Source organism: Centruroides vittatus, unplaced genomic scaffold (assembly GCF_030686945.1).
Source record: "Centruroides vittatus isolate TY-2023 unplaced genomic scaffold, ASM3068694v2 contig_299, whole genome shotgun sequence".
Lineage (NCBI taxonomy): Eukaryota > Metazoa > Arthropoda > Arachnida > Scorpiones > Buthidae > Centruroides > Centruroides vittatus.
This window is the reverse complement of record NW_027121909.1, coordinates 319,797-333,397: the sequence shown is the minus strand read 5'-3', so window position 1 is coordinate 333,397 and position 13,601 is coordinate 319,797. Positions and strand designations below refer to the sequence as shown.

General features: G+C 24.6%; 1 protein-coding gene across 1 annotated transcript in view; it reads right to left on the bottom strand.

Annotated features, from left to right (window-relative positions):
- Window positions 1–1,612, bottom strand: part of LOC136972618 (uncharacterized) — a 264,970-nt gene extending 263,358 nt beyond the window's left edge. Inside the window, exon 1 of the mRNA XM_067267201.1 lies at window positions 1,563–1,612. The gene's annotated coding sequence lies outside the window, so the exon portion shown is untranslated. The remainder of the gene's footprint in view (window positions 1–1,562) is intronic.
- Between the last annotated feature and the right edge of the window lie 11,989 nt (window positions 1,613–13,601).

The following is a 13,601-nucleotide window of genomic DNA, read 5'->3' as shown; positions in this document are numbered from 1 at the left end:
ATAAAAATATAATAAAAGAATTTAAAATGCTCTCATATAAACATAAAATATCTAAATATCTTCCTATAGTAAATTTGTTTTTACTGATTAATCTTTAATCAATAAACAGCACTTAACTTATAGACTTTTTTATGTTAAAGTTTAAATAAAATCTCTATCAATAATTGTTAGAAAAAATATTCGAAAAATGTAATTTACATTCAAAATATATTGTACTTAACTACTTTAAATAACTTGTTTTGGTAGAAACTTAATTTTGTCTCAAAAGTGTACAAGAACTTTCGTTATTTTTATAGTATATTTAGATGATGTGTTTCGTTTGAATGTAAGATGGATTATCCCAGATCATTATGATATATGCAATAAACAAGGGAATAACATTATATACCAACCAAAGCAATTATATTATATATCGATTAAGGAAAATGGATAGCCTAAACAATTTTAATATCCCCTTTTCGCTACCATTTATGATTAAATTTTCAATATATATATAGAACATAAACATGGTCTTTACATTTAGATGCTTTTTCTTAAAATTTGAATAACTTTTTACGCAAACAACATTAATTAAACGTAAATAATTTAACATTTACCATACAATAAAACTATAAATTCAGTTGTTAATATATCTTAATTATGATTATAAAATAAATATAATTTTTGTCATTAAAAATAAAAATTATGTATATTTTAATTATAATAAAATATAATTACGCTTAATAATTAAAATAATTAAATAGATTTAAATTATCACATTAATTTGATAAAAGTGTTAAATGATTGTTTCTATTATATAATTTATTATTTAAAAAATATATTCTTGAAAAGTTATTTCTTGAATTACTATTAATAAAGGATTTATTCAGTTGTAAATTTTCATATAATATAGATTATTTAAGTGCATTAACAAATTGGACACAATACAACGAAGAAAAAGTCTCTAGAGATCAGCTCGATATGTTTACTTCTCATAATTGTTATAAGTGCCAAGCTGAAAACTGATGTTGGATTTTCAACTTTGTATACTTTAATTCTTTTATTTTATTATTATTTTTTTTATTTTTGCAGATTATGAAGTAAGTTGATTTCTGGATATTTTCGAATTCTTTTTAAATAATTCTTTCTCCAATCTGATACATTTCTTGTGTGATTTACATCAAATTACTCCTCTATAAAACTTTATCAAAGAGTAATCTCGATTTGTTTAAAACATTTAAATAAAAAAATGTAACACAGATACATATAAATATATACTCTTGTGTATTGCCTGTAACCAATCAAAGATAGAAAGAAAGAACTAGGAAATAAAAAAAAATGTGTTTTGACTTTGAAACCACCCGGGGCCAAAACTCATTTTTTTCACTGTCGATATCTTTGTTTCTATCATTTTTTCTGTCTGAATTCACTCGGGATTTGCGAGGTACTTCTCAGTTCCTTCACAAATAAAGCTAACACATTAATAAAATAATTCATAAACATTATACAAGATAACAATGATAAATTTCTGATATATTTACAAAATATATCTAAGTATAGAAACTGAAATCTAGTCAACTTACATTTATTTATGACGAATTCAAATATCAAATAATTCTCACTCGATTTGATGATAAAGTAAAATCTAAAAAACATAAATAAATAATTTAATAAAAATTTAAAATATTGCATTCTGTTAAAAATTAAATTTATTGACACTACTTTATTATAAAAATTTATATACATAACTATTTTTGTATTGATTTTATGCCAAAAGTAAGAAATAAAAAAGCGTTATTGTAAAATACAGTTATGTAGATGCTATTGTAATAGAAATATAATATAAAATTCTCAGAATATAAATAAAAAATGTAGAATTTTAAAGTTGTTTTAATAGAACTATTAAATAATTTAGCATATTTTCGTAATTTTACAGAAAAGATAATGTAAATTATTCTTAATTTTTAATAATAATTATTAAATTATTATTAATTTTTATATAACTAAGAAAATTAACCTTATATTAAAGTTAATTTTTTAATTTTTATTTATTACAAACTTATCAATTAAGTATAAATTTTAATGTTTATATCTTCAAAATGCTTATTTATTTTCATTTACTACAAATTGATTCAAACATTGCTAAACTATTTATTAACTAATTTTTTAAAATTGAAATAAATAATTTATGCTGTTTTCTCGTAGTTTTTCTGTCCCTTATTTAAAAACGAATTATTTATTAACGAATAATGAATTTCAATTTTTAAATAAAAACTGATATAATTATGTAATTCATTAAAAAAAGAAATTAATTTTAAAAAATATAATTTGCATATAAATAAATGTTTATTTTTTTATATTAAAAATCTTTCAACAACTGATTTAGGAAAAAAAAACGAAAATATCCATTTAAAGAGGGGAATAGATATTAAGAAGCTTAATGGAAGTTTGTTGTTTATAAGTAAACAAGCTGAACAAAAGGAAAAGGAGAATCATCTGGAAATGGCTGATCTATAATACACTTTCCCATTTTTCGATTTTCTTTCTAACATTTTACTTTTTCCCCGTATTTCTTTTAAATTACAGAGGACAGCAATGTGAAGTGTTCTGAAAGACGCAATTGAATTTTTTAGTCGTCCTCCTAGTACAAAACTGTGACAAGAATTGCTAGGAAAACTGCCATGTCTTCTCTCTCTCCTAGTTCAATCAAACCTACAGAAAATAAAATCGAAAAGAAAACAATCGACTATATATTTTGTCAATATTAATTTCGCTTGTTTTCCTCTTTTTACAACATTTTACTTCACAAGAATAATAAATTTTCCTTCATACGTAATCAAATTAATGTTTTTTTTTTTTTTTGCTTCGTATCAATCCGATATCTGGTAGAATTTGCTCAGGAATTAATTAATTTTTTGTATTTAGTTCATTTCATTTTATAAAAAATAAAATAAATTTATTAATAAATTCAAAACTATTTAATATATATATGTATGTACATGTATGTAATATAATTTTGGCTTATAATGATGTGAAGATTAAAAAGGAAAATAAAATTATATGTCTATCCAATTCACTTTCGTTCAATTCAAGAAAAGACTTCAAAACTTTCAATTTCGATATCCAATTCAATCAAATGAAATAAAATAGAACAATCTATTTTAGGAATTTTATTGCTTGACCAATGGACATAAGATAAAATCAATAAAATACGTTTATAAGATTGTTGCTACATCTGATATTTTTTACTTATATATAAAATATTGTTTTATTTAAAATAATTTTCTTTTCAAAATTGCATTAGATTTTCATTTTTGTAAAATATTTACGATAAACAATATTTTATTTTATTTTATTTTTAAAATATATATTTAATTTGTTTATTTTAAAAACTGCTTTGTTTACATCGTAAAGATTATATCAAACACAACAATGCTTATATCAATTTGTAAGTGATAATTAGTATTTATACTAATAATAAGTGACCGTAATTTTGTTTCTGTCTGAGATGAAAGAAACATAACTGTATATACTATGATATAATTTTTATGTGTTTAAGCAGGTTTTTATTTAGGAAACCTGTTTGAAACAAGTAGCTTCTAACAAAGAAATTTAATTCATATTATTATATTTATTTTATATATTAATATTTTAACTACTGGGCAAATATGTTTGAATATATTGCATTTTGCTTCATTAATTTCATCACTATTTCCATATGACTGCGTTTTTTTTATATATACAAGGTCAATACACTAATCAAACTATTGTACAATCATGTACAATGGTTTAATTTGAATCCATCTGAAAATTCTTGGATATATATTAATATAAAGAACTAAAACTAAATATTTCTTTATGTTGTGTTATAATGAAGCATTCCATACTGAATATATCGCATAACTTTTTATAAATATAAACAGTATTTTATTCATTTCTGTTTAAGACTTCGACGTTTATATGAATAGAAAGAACTGAATTGATTCTTTGGTTTTAAAAACATTTGGAAATAATATCGGGAAAAATGCTTATCATTAAAAATAATTACATATGTTAATCATTTTAAGTTCTTAATCCTTAATATATTTAAAGATAGGTTCCATACAGAAACTCAGACAGGTACAAATAAAATAGATTGCAATTTTATATTAAAACCAATTAACTCATTTTATTAATTTATTGACTCGTAATAAAATTTCGTAATTATTATTCTATTAAAATTAAAATTTTTATTTAAAAATTAAAGTTAAATCAGCTGTTTACTAAGAAAGTTTACTAAATGTAAAATTATTTAGCAATTTAAAAATTTTAGAATTATGATCAGTTTAAATTTTTTACTCTTTTATAAAAGTCAGTAAAGAAAAGTAAATACAATAAATAATTTTAAAAATTATTATATTTACTTTTCTTTACTGACTTTTATGAAATAAATAAATAATTTTTAAAATTATTTGTTATAATTTATTTAGATTTTCTATTATTTTATTTTATGTTCGGATCTTATCATGTTTGCTTTAATAGTTTCATCATAAAAGAATGAGCAATCTCGAAAAATACATTATTTTTCCCTTGCTACGGATCAAATTATTAGAGTTTCTTAGATTTCATATGTAGAAGAATCATGTTTCTAGAATCTGAAATATTTTGGATTCAAGGATATCGTGTTAAAAAGGTGGAAAATCAATCGAAACAAAAAGAAATCCGTTTCACTCTTCACTTTCACAAGTTGTGCATTCTTTATGTATAATATACATTAAATTTGCACTAGTTAGACAATTAGAAAGACTGTAAAATATATAAAACTGTACTCTATATAGAGGATAGGTACAATTGAAAATGTTTTAATGAATTTTTACTGTATAAATTAATGCAACAAATACTTAAAATATGTATTAAAATACTTTGATACAGTGTACAACATATAAGCATATTTATGTTTAATAATGTAATTAAGAAAGATTTAAAGCAGAAATGAGGGGATAGTTCAAAATAGGATAGTTTGGAGAGCTAGTACGTCAAGATTCCATTCTTCTGTGAGAGGAAAAAGGGATGGACAATGATGATGACAGAAGTTCAATGTTACATTTCAGTTCATCTCGTAAATTTGAATTTTATAATTTTTACAGTTTTTGAACTTATACTGGAAAAATTTCAAAATTACATTTGAAAATTACGCATTATATAGTTCTTATATTATATTAATTATAAAATTCAAATATATATTATATCCATAGTCCTTTGCAAAATTTATAAAACATTTATAAGATATTACAGTTGATCGAAGTTACGATGATCTTTGATCAATCTGATTCCATCAAATGAAAAGGAGGGTAACTTCTATTTGTATTTCTTCAACCAATTATTCAATAAAGTAGTCAACCTTCTTTAAAAATATTTTATTCAAAATTGTGGTAAGAGATCGTCTATATTTATAAAAGTATATCACTTCTTTTTTCTCGACAATCTTTCAAGTTTTTATAATGATTTATTCTTAACGATTAAAACATTTATGACTCTCGCCTCAGATAGAAATACAGTATAATAAATTAAAATTTTAAAAAATACTATATGTATATAGTTGTATTTTCATTACATGAATGAATTTTATGAATGTTTTAATTTACAATTTATTGTAAAACCTAATCATGTTAATGTTAATAGTTTGAAATAAAAGTAAATAATTTATAAACTGTAATACGCTCGAAAAATTCATGTTTAACCGTTCTACAAAGTAGAATTTTTAATTTTTATCTTAACCAGTAAATTTTTATTATAAATAATACTAAAGTTTATATTTTAAGTTTACTTATTTATAAATACTGTATATATATTATACAGTCAAACCTCTGAACAACGGACGGAAACAAAAAATTCCCGTTGTTTGAAGGTTAATTTGTTTACATATTTATTCCATGTTCCCGATAAATGGCCGCCGCCGTTTAGAGATGGCCATTATTTGAGGTCCGTCTGTATTAGAAAAATAGATAATACTGTCTAGAATTTTTTCTCAATTAATCTTTAAATTTGATAATTATTTTTCTGTCTTAAATTATTAATTAAACTTTATAATAATAGAATATAATTCTGCTCAGAATTCCTATTAGACTGTTGCTCCGAATTCATCACAACAACAATTGACGCATCTGATCCCTTCCTAACTATAAATTTTTAATATTCTCGCAAAAGGAAGCTATTAAACCTCCTAAGAAGTATCAAAGAATTAGCTACAACACTTCAAGATATTTAACAGAAATTGAGAATCGTTTTTTAATATTTCTGATCCTACTGACTCAAATAGTAATGATAGCTATAATCTTATGATCCAAATAATGAATAATTATATTCAAGTCAAAAAGATTAAAGGTAATAGATACACTAAGTATAAAATCCCCTGATGCGACCATCACTGTAACAAAATGAAAAAAATTAAACAAATTAACTTAAATTCATTTAGAAAGGATCCGAATGCTGTAAACTTTTCTAATTATAGAAAAGCTAAACAAACTTACAATAATCTGCTTAAGGCAAAAAAGAGGAATTATTTTAACATCGAATCAACCCCAATCAACAACAGTAAGGACAATATCTTATTTTTGACCACTATACGTAAATTTCGCTTCAACATAAATCCTAGTACAAATTCTTCAGTTATAAACTTTAATGTATGGAAAAGTTTCTATCAAAGATTCTCAGATATTCAACCTATCTCACCAATAAGTTTTATTATTGATACTCATAATGAATATTTAGATACTTACTTTACAATTAATGACTTAAAAGATGATATTAGTAAAACCAAAATCAAATCTTCCCCAGGTAGCGACAACATCCCAACTAGCTTTCTAAAGATGCTTCCTCATCAGGCACAAATAAAACTACTAAAAATATTTAATTCTATGTACAAAGAAATTACATACCCTGACTCTTGGAATTCAGCTACGATTACAATGATATATAAAAAGGCGACTATCTTTCTCCGGATAATTATAGACCAAATTGCTTTGCTTTCAATATTAAGGAAATGCTTTACGTCAATGATAACCTCTAAATTTTGTCAGTGGACCAAAGATACGGATCAAGATGCAAAATTTGAATATGCTTGTTTGGTCCTTGTTTGGATGCAGGAGACCGACTTTCAACAACAGTACTTAAATTATTTTCAAACTATTGTATAAAAATTAAACAGGGAAGCTTCATATCTCCATCATTAAATTTATCAGGTGGTATACTTCAGGGGACCCCCTCTCACCGTATCTATTCAACTTTTATTTATCTGACCTAGATCATCTTTTCCTCCAATCTAGTGATGGGATTGAGATTGCTGACAGAGTTTTTCACTATATTTAATTTGCTGACGATTTGGTTTTACTTGCACCTACTGAAATTTCTTTACAAAGAAAAATTAACCATATCTCAATTCGCTGCATCTAACAATAAATCCCGCTAAAACAAAGATTATAATATTTCGTAATAATTGTAAAATTTCACAAACAGAATCGAAGTTGTATTTAAATAATATTCCCCTACAAATAGTTAAAGAAGTTAATTTTTTGGGAGTCATATTTGATTGGGATATTACCTTCAAAGCACGTCTAACTACTATTAATAACAAAGGAAAGCTGGCAATTGACAATCTCTTGTTCTACTCTGAAAACGTCAAACGTCAAACGAATTATATAACTTCATATGGATATGAAGTTATGAAGTTATATAATTCAATAATTAATTCCATTATATACTATGAAGTTATATAATTCAATAATTATCTATATGAAGTTATATCCATATAAATTTATATAATTTAATAATTAATCCCATTATATACTATGCCAGTCCAATCTGGGATCTCGATTTCTTGTATAAACTGGAATCTTTTCAAATTTATTTTCTTCGTAAACTTCTCCATCTAGAAAGATCTATTCCTGGTTATGCTATACGTAACGAAACCCACTGTATATGCTCATTCCCTTTTTTTTCTGAAACGTATAATAAAATTCTACTACCGTATACAATTTAAAAGTGATAATGATTTAATTGTTCTACAAATACACCAGGAAATTATCAAAAAAGTAAAAACATAAGTTCAAACCAATTATGGCAATCTAAGTTTCAAAAAATTTTAAACTCATTCGGTGTATCTGACCTTCTATTCAAAGATAATCTGCAAGACTGGAAATATGGCTATACACTACTAATCGAATTTGCAATATCTCAGTCTATTAACAAGGACCAAACAAGTTTAAAGCAGAGTAAATATCATCCTTGGTACACCAATCCTCTCCATATTCCATCTTCACAACCATACATATCTAAATCAATTAATTTAAATGTGAAAAGATTAATAGCACAGATACGCCTTAATACATATTCTACTTACATCAACAACAGTTATATTAATTTTGCAAATAATCAATGTATTTGGTGCAATTCCGAAAAACTTGCACTTTACCATCTGATACAGGATTGTCAAGGCTTAATTAATGTGCGCGACTCACTTGACATCAAACGAACAATTCGATGTAAATCACTCCTTGAACTTAGAATGAGTATCAACAAAGATAAAAAAAATGTTTTATATAAACTATATAATTACTTTATCAAAATTACAGAAATATTAAAAAAACCTAATTTAATAGTTTCATTGTTCATTACTACTAAATAACTGTGATTTCATCTGTATTAATAACTTTAAGGCTTTGATTAATGTTATAATGATTATTATTTATATATGTAAACTGTTCAACCTTTTTCGTAATTTTCCCTATTAAATGTAACATCCCCTTAACAGGGAAACTCTCCCTTTTTGTGAATAAACGTTTATAATAGAATGTAATTTCATAATATTTAAATACTCGTTGTTAATAATAATTGCATAAATAATATTTTAAAAGCACTATTTATTATATTTTTATGATTTAACAAACTTTTATTTATGAAGAACATTTCATAATTATTATTTTAAAATATTAATATTTTATACACATTTTTATGTTATTATGTAGGCTAATAGTTAAATTAATTTTTTTTATCTTCTTAGAAACAAAATATTGGAAGTTTTACAAAACGTCTGTTACAAAATAAGAAGAATTTAATGTAATTTATTTTAATAAACATGACAATGATTTTCTACATAGAGAAAGAAGATAAATGTATATGTATATTAATTAAAATCGTATAAGAGAGATTGGCAGATAAGTCAAAAATAACATTAAAAATAGAAGAAAGCAGCAAACTGTATTGAAGTTAATGATGTATGATATAATCTCTAACTATAATTCATTTCCATAAAAGTAATTATAAAATTTTATATCTAATCTGTGCATTGATCACTAAAAGAAAAAAGATTGCTTGGATATAATTAGATTTATTACACAAGATCACTTTCCTCTAAGTTTAACTTAATAATTATTGAACTGATATTAAACTTTAAGCATTAAAAAACCAATTTTTTCTTTCTATTACTGATTAATTTCTTATCGTATAATGCATTATTATTTATACTTTTATTTAATTATGTATTATAATTATATATGTATATATTAAATCTTTAGATAAATTTCTCGTTTTTCCATCTAAAAAAATAAAAAAATAAAAAAATAAAATGGTTTATGTTTTTTAATACAGGTTCTGCAGTTTGTTGAAACCATTTTTAGCGATTAAGATAATTTAAGAATTGTCTACCTGCCATGCTTTATCGTGCAATGATATATGTACAATACTTTATAAATGACATTATATTTTGTAAATTGATCTTATCTTCCTTTATAATTTTAAGAGTAAATGGTCAATGTTTAAAGAGCTATACAAACGTCACAATTAGTTTAAAACAGTAAATTTGTCGACGCATGTAACAATAAGGAAAAAACTAATATTTAAAACACTTATTGAATTAAATTTATTGTTAATTTTAAAATGAAATTATTCATTGTCTAATGAATTTTTGCAATGATGCAACGTGTCGTGAATTTTATATTATATTTAGAAATATTTTTATAAATAAAAATTTTAAATAGTATTTTTTTTAAAATATACAAGAAAATTTTTTATTTTATTTCACTATTAAACGTTTTTATTATTTCAACTTTTACATATATTAATTAATTAATTAAATTTAATTATAGTTTTTACATTACATATAAAAATTCTTTTGTTACAAATTTTTTTTAATTTATTATCTTTACTTATTTTTATAAAATTTTGATACTAAATATATATATATATATGTACAGAAAATGTCATATTTATTTTATATGTGTTATATATATATATATATAAAATAAATATTGATTTTATTTTTTATTGAATATAAATTTTGATTTATTACAGTAAATGGATTATATAATGTCTACTATAATGTTTAAAATTTTATTTTAAATATTTCAATTATTATTTTTTGATTTTTTATGCAAATTTTTTCGTCTTCGCTTATATTTCGCTTACATAAACAAATTCTGATTTAAATAAATGTAGACATGCCATTAAAGAATATTGCATTCTTCAATTTCTAAGACTTTTATTTTATTTTGGGAAGGAAAGTAAAAATAAAAATAAAATAAAGCATCTCTCCCATTAAATTAGTAAATATTTTAAAGTAGTGGACACGTATTTAATCACTAAAATTGGACTTTAAAGAATCCGACTATTAAGTAAATTACTAAAACGTTAGTTTCTCTATTTTCAGAAAGCGTGGAGTAAGTTTATTATAAAAATAAATATGTTATTCATCTGTTATGATATCTGATTAAAGTAAACATTTTTAGCTCTTAGAACCGAAAGCAATAACTCAGATATCATAATTTTTAAGTTATAAAAGTATTTTAATACGATTTTTCTAAAATTACATTTAAAATATAGTTACATAAGCTTCAAAATTAGTAAAAAGCTCTTTATTTTATAAATTATAATTAGAAATTATTCTATAATATCTAATAAAAACTGCGTTAAAAATTCATTTTTTGATCGCATTCAATTGTAATAAATACAAAAATAATATAAATGATTCGAACTTTAATTAAAATCTTTAATATTAAAAATGTATTTTATAAATATTTTATATTTAAAAAGTCATTCTGTTTACTGCATTATTAAAAATAAAAAATAAAAAATTATTAAATAATAACGCGTTAAAAATTCTGTTGGCAAACTGTAAACAAAATTCTTTTTCTTTCGTTCACTTTATAAATTGGTTTTATTCGCAAGAAAAAAAGTTTAAAATTTTTTTAAAATTTATTTCTCGACATTCTTTTAAATAAAATAAAATAATAATATTAAATATAAAATATTTAATGCAGTTTAAAATATATATTAAAATGAGAGCTATAAATAATGGGGGAAAAACAAAATAAATATATCATATTTAAAATATGAGATGAAGATCCAATGGAAAAATTGACCTTCAATCATTCAAATAGTTCACTTTATCAATTTTTATCGTAAAGTTGACAAATGGTAAAAGGTGAAAAAGAAATAAGTCTTTTTCTTCGTTGTGACAAGCTTATTAATTCTGGCTTGGACAATGAAACAAAATTGAAAATTCTTTAATATAGAGTTGAATACGTATGAAGAATGTAGATAAATGTAATGCTGCTGTAAAAAACGTTAAAACTTTTTCACTTATAAAAGTCTAACAATGATTGAAATGAATATAAAATTTCTTTAGTATAAAGATTTCAAGGCAAATAAATATTCTTAAAAATCTATATCCTGCATAAAAGATTAAATGTGATGTAATATATCTTAATAAGCTCTAATTGTGTGAATTAAACCGGATTTAGAACAGAAAATACAAATCATTTGTGTGTTTTTTTTAATAAATAAATAATTTTTGATACAATAAAAGAGACAAAATAAGTTCCAACAAGCGTAAATCATTAACAAAATCATCATCATATTTTAACTAGAGATAGAGGAATACTATCCTCTAATACTAGAAAGCATTCGAGATCTCGAATATTACGTCGAGAAAAAATACATTCGAACACTACGAATGTCTCCAATGTCGTGCTATATGTACTGTACAGTCTCAGTGGCGGATCTAGAAATACCTAAATGGGGTAACTCAGAATTGAAAATATTTTGAATAATTAATAAGAACCTTTTATTAACACGTGCACGACGACGAATTTATTACGTTTATATTGCGGATGATCCAATAAACCATATTTATCATCATAAATGTTCTTAAAGACAACGTTTTTAAGAATGTGTTCGAAATATTATGTTCGAACAAATAAATTTTAATTTTTATTTGTGTCAATAATTTTTTCTTGTACCCTCTACTGCAAACAGAAAGAGCATCTTCGGCAACTCTGATTTAATTTATGACAAGAAAAGAAGCAGACTAGATCCCGGATGTTTTCGAATTCTAGTTTTCTTAAATAAAAGTTTGAATTAGGTGAGAATAAAAACAATGATTTGTGTAAGCAGAGTTTAAAATCTGCTATTCATTAGCACCCCTCCCCTTTAACTCCACATCTGCGATGGTCAAGAATTCGGAGAACTGAGGGATCACGAAGGGGAAGGAAAAGCTTGGACAGGGGAGAGAGGAGAGAAAGGTCACCACTTTTTAGACCGGACATGTGTGTAACAGACGTTGAAGTCATCTGTTCTTGTGATCGCCTTACTTTTTAGTTTAATTATTATATTATTAAATTTTGTAATATTACAAATTGGCGCAGTCGACAGGATTTCAGTACCCAGCTGTATTTATATAGTAGAATCATGCTTTTTAAATTTTTGGTTCAGAAGACCGAAGACTCCTACATTATCTCCCGATATCAACTAGAAGGGGAAGACGAATGGACAGAAATCGACCAAGAATTTCAAGGAATCGAAAATCATCCCGCAATTTCGACCTCGTCGGTTTTTCAAACTGCTATCCGGACGATGACGAATTATCGAACACTATCTATTTCATTATCGGAGACAGAAGGTGAGCTCTATCTTAACAAAACTTTAATACGATCGGTCGCCTCGGACAGTTCGTCTGACCCGAAGTCGGATGTGTTGGCGCAAATGGTTCAGTTGCAAAAGCTGTACATGAGCCAACAAGCCGAGACGTTGAAGATTATGAACTCTTTTCGGCAAACCATCGAAAAAATGTCATTAAATTCATCTCGCGATACGATCAACATAGAAAAATATGATGGAAAATCGGAGGAAGCGCGTGTTTGGATAATTTCATACGAACACGCGTGTGCATCTCACAATTGGATTACAGACGAACAAAAGATTCGTAACCTTCGAAATTATTTGGAAGGAATTGCCGTGAAATGGTACAATTCTCGAGTATTAGATAAGGTCGGTGATAATTGGGAGGAATGGAAAAACTCTTTTCTTAGTGCGTTCGGACAGAATCGGATCCAACTTTCCATATTAGCGGATATGTGGGAATATCGTGGTGGTTCACTATTGGAATATTATTTTGAAAAACAACGGCGTATTCAACTTGCATATCCGGATATTGGGGAACAAAGCTTTATCACCATGGTAATACGTGGACTACCGGCGGATATGCAAGCTATTCTTCTTCAACACAATTTAAACGACAAAGAAAACTTACGTGTTGGATTGAGCAAATTGGTACCTACAAAAAACTCTGTACCGAGGAAAATTGAAAAAAG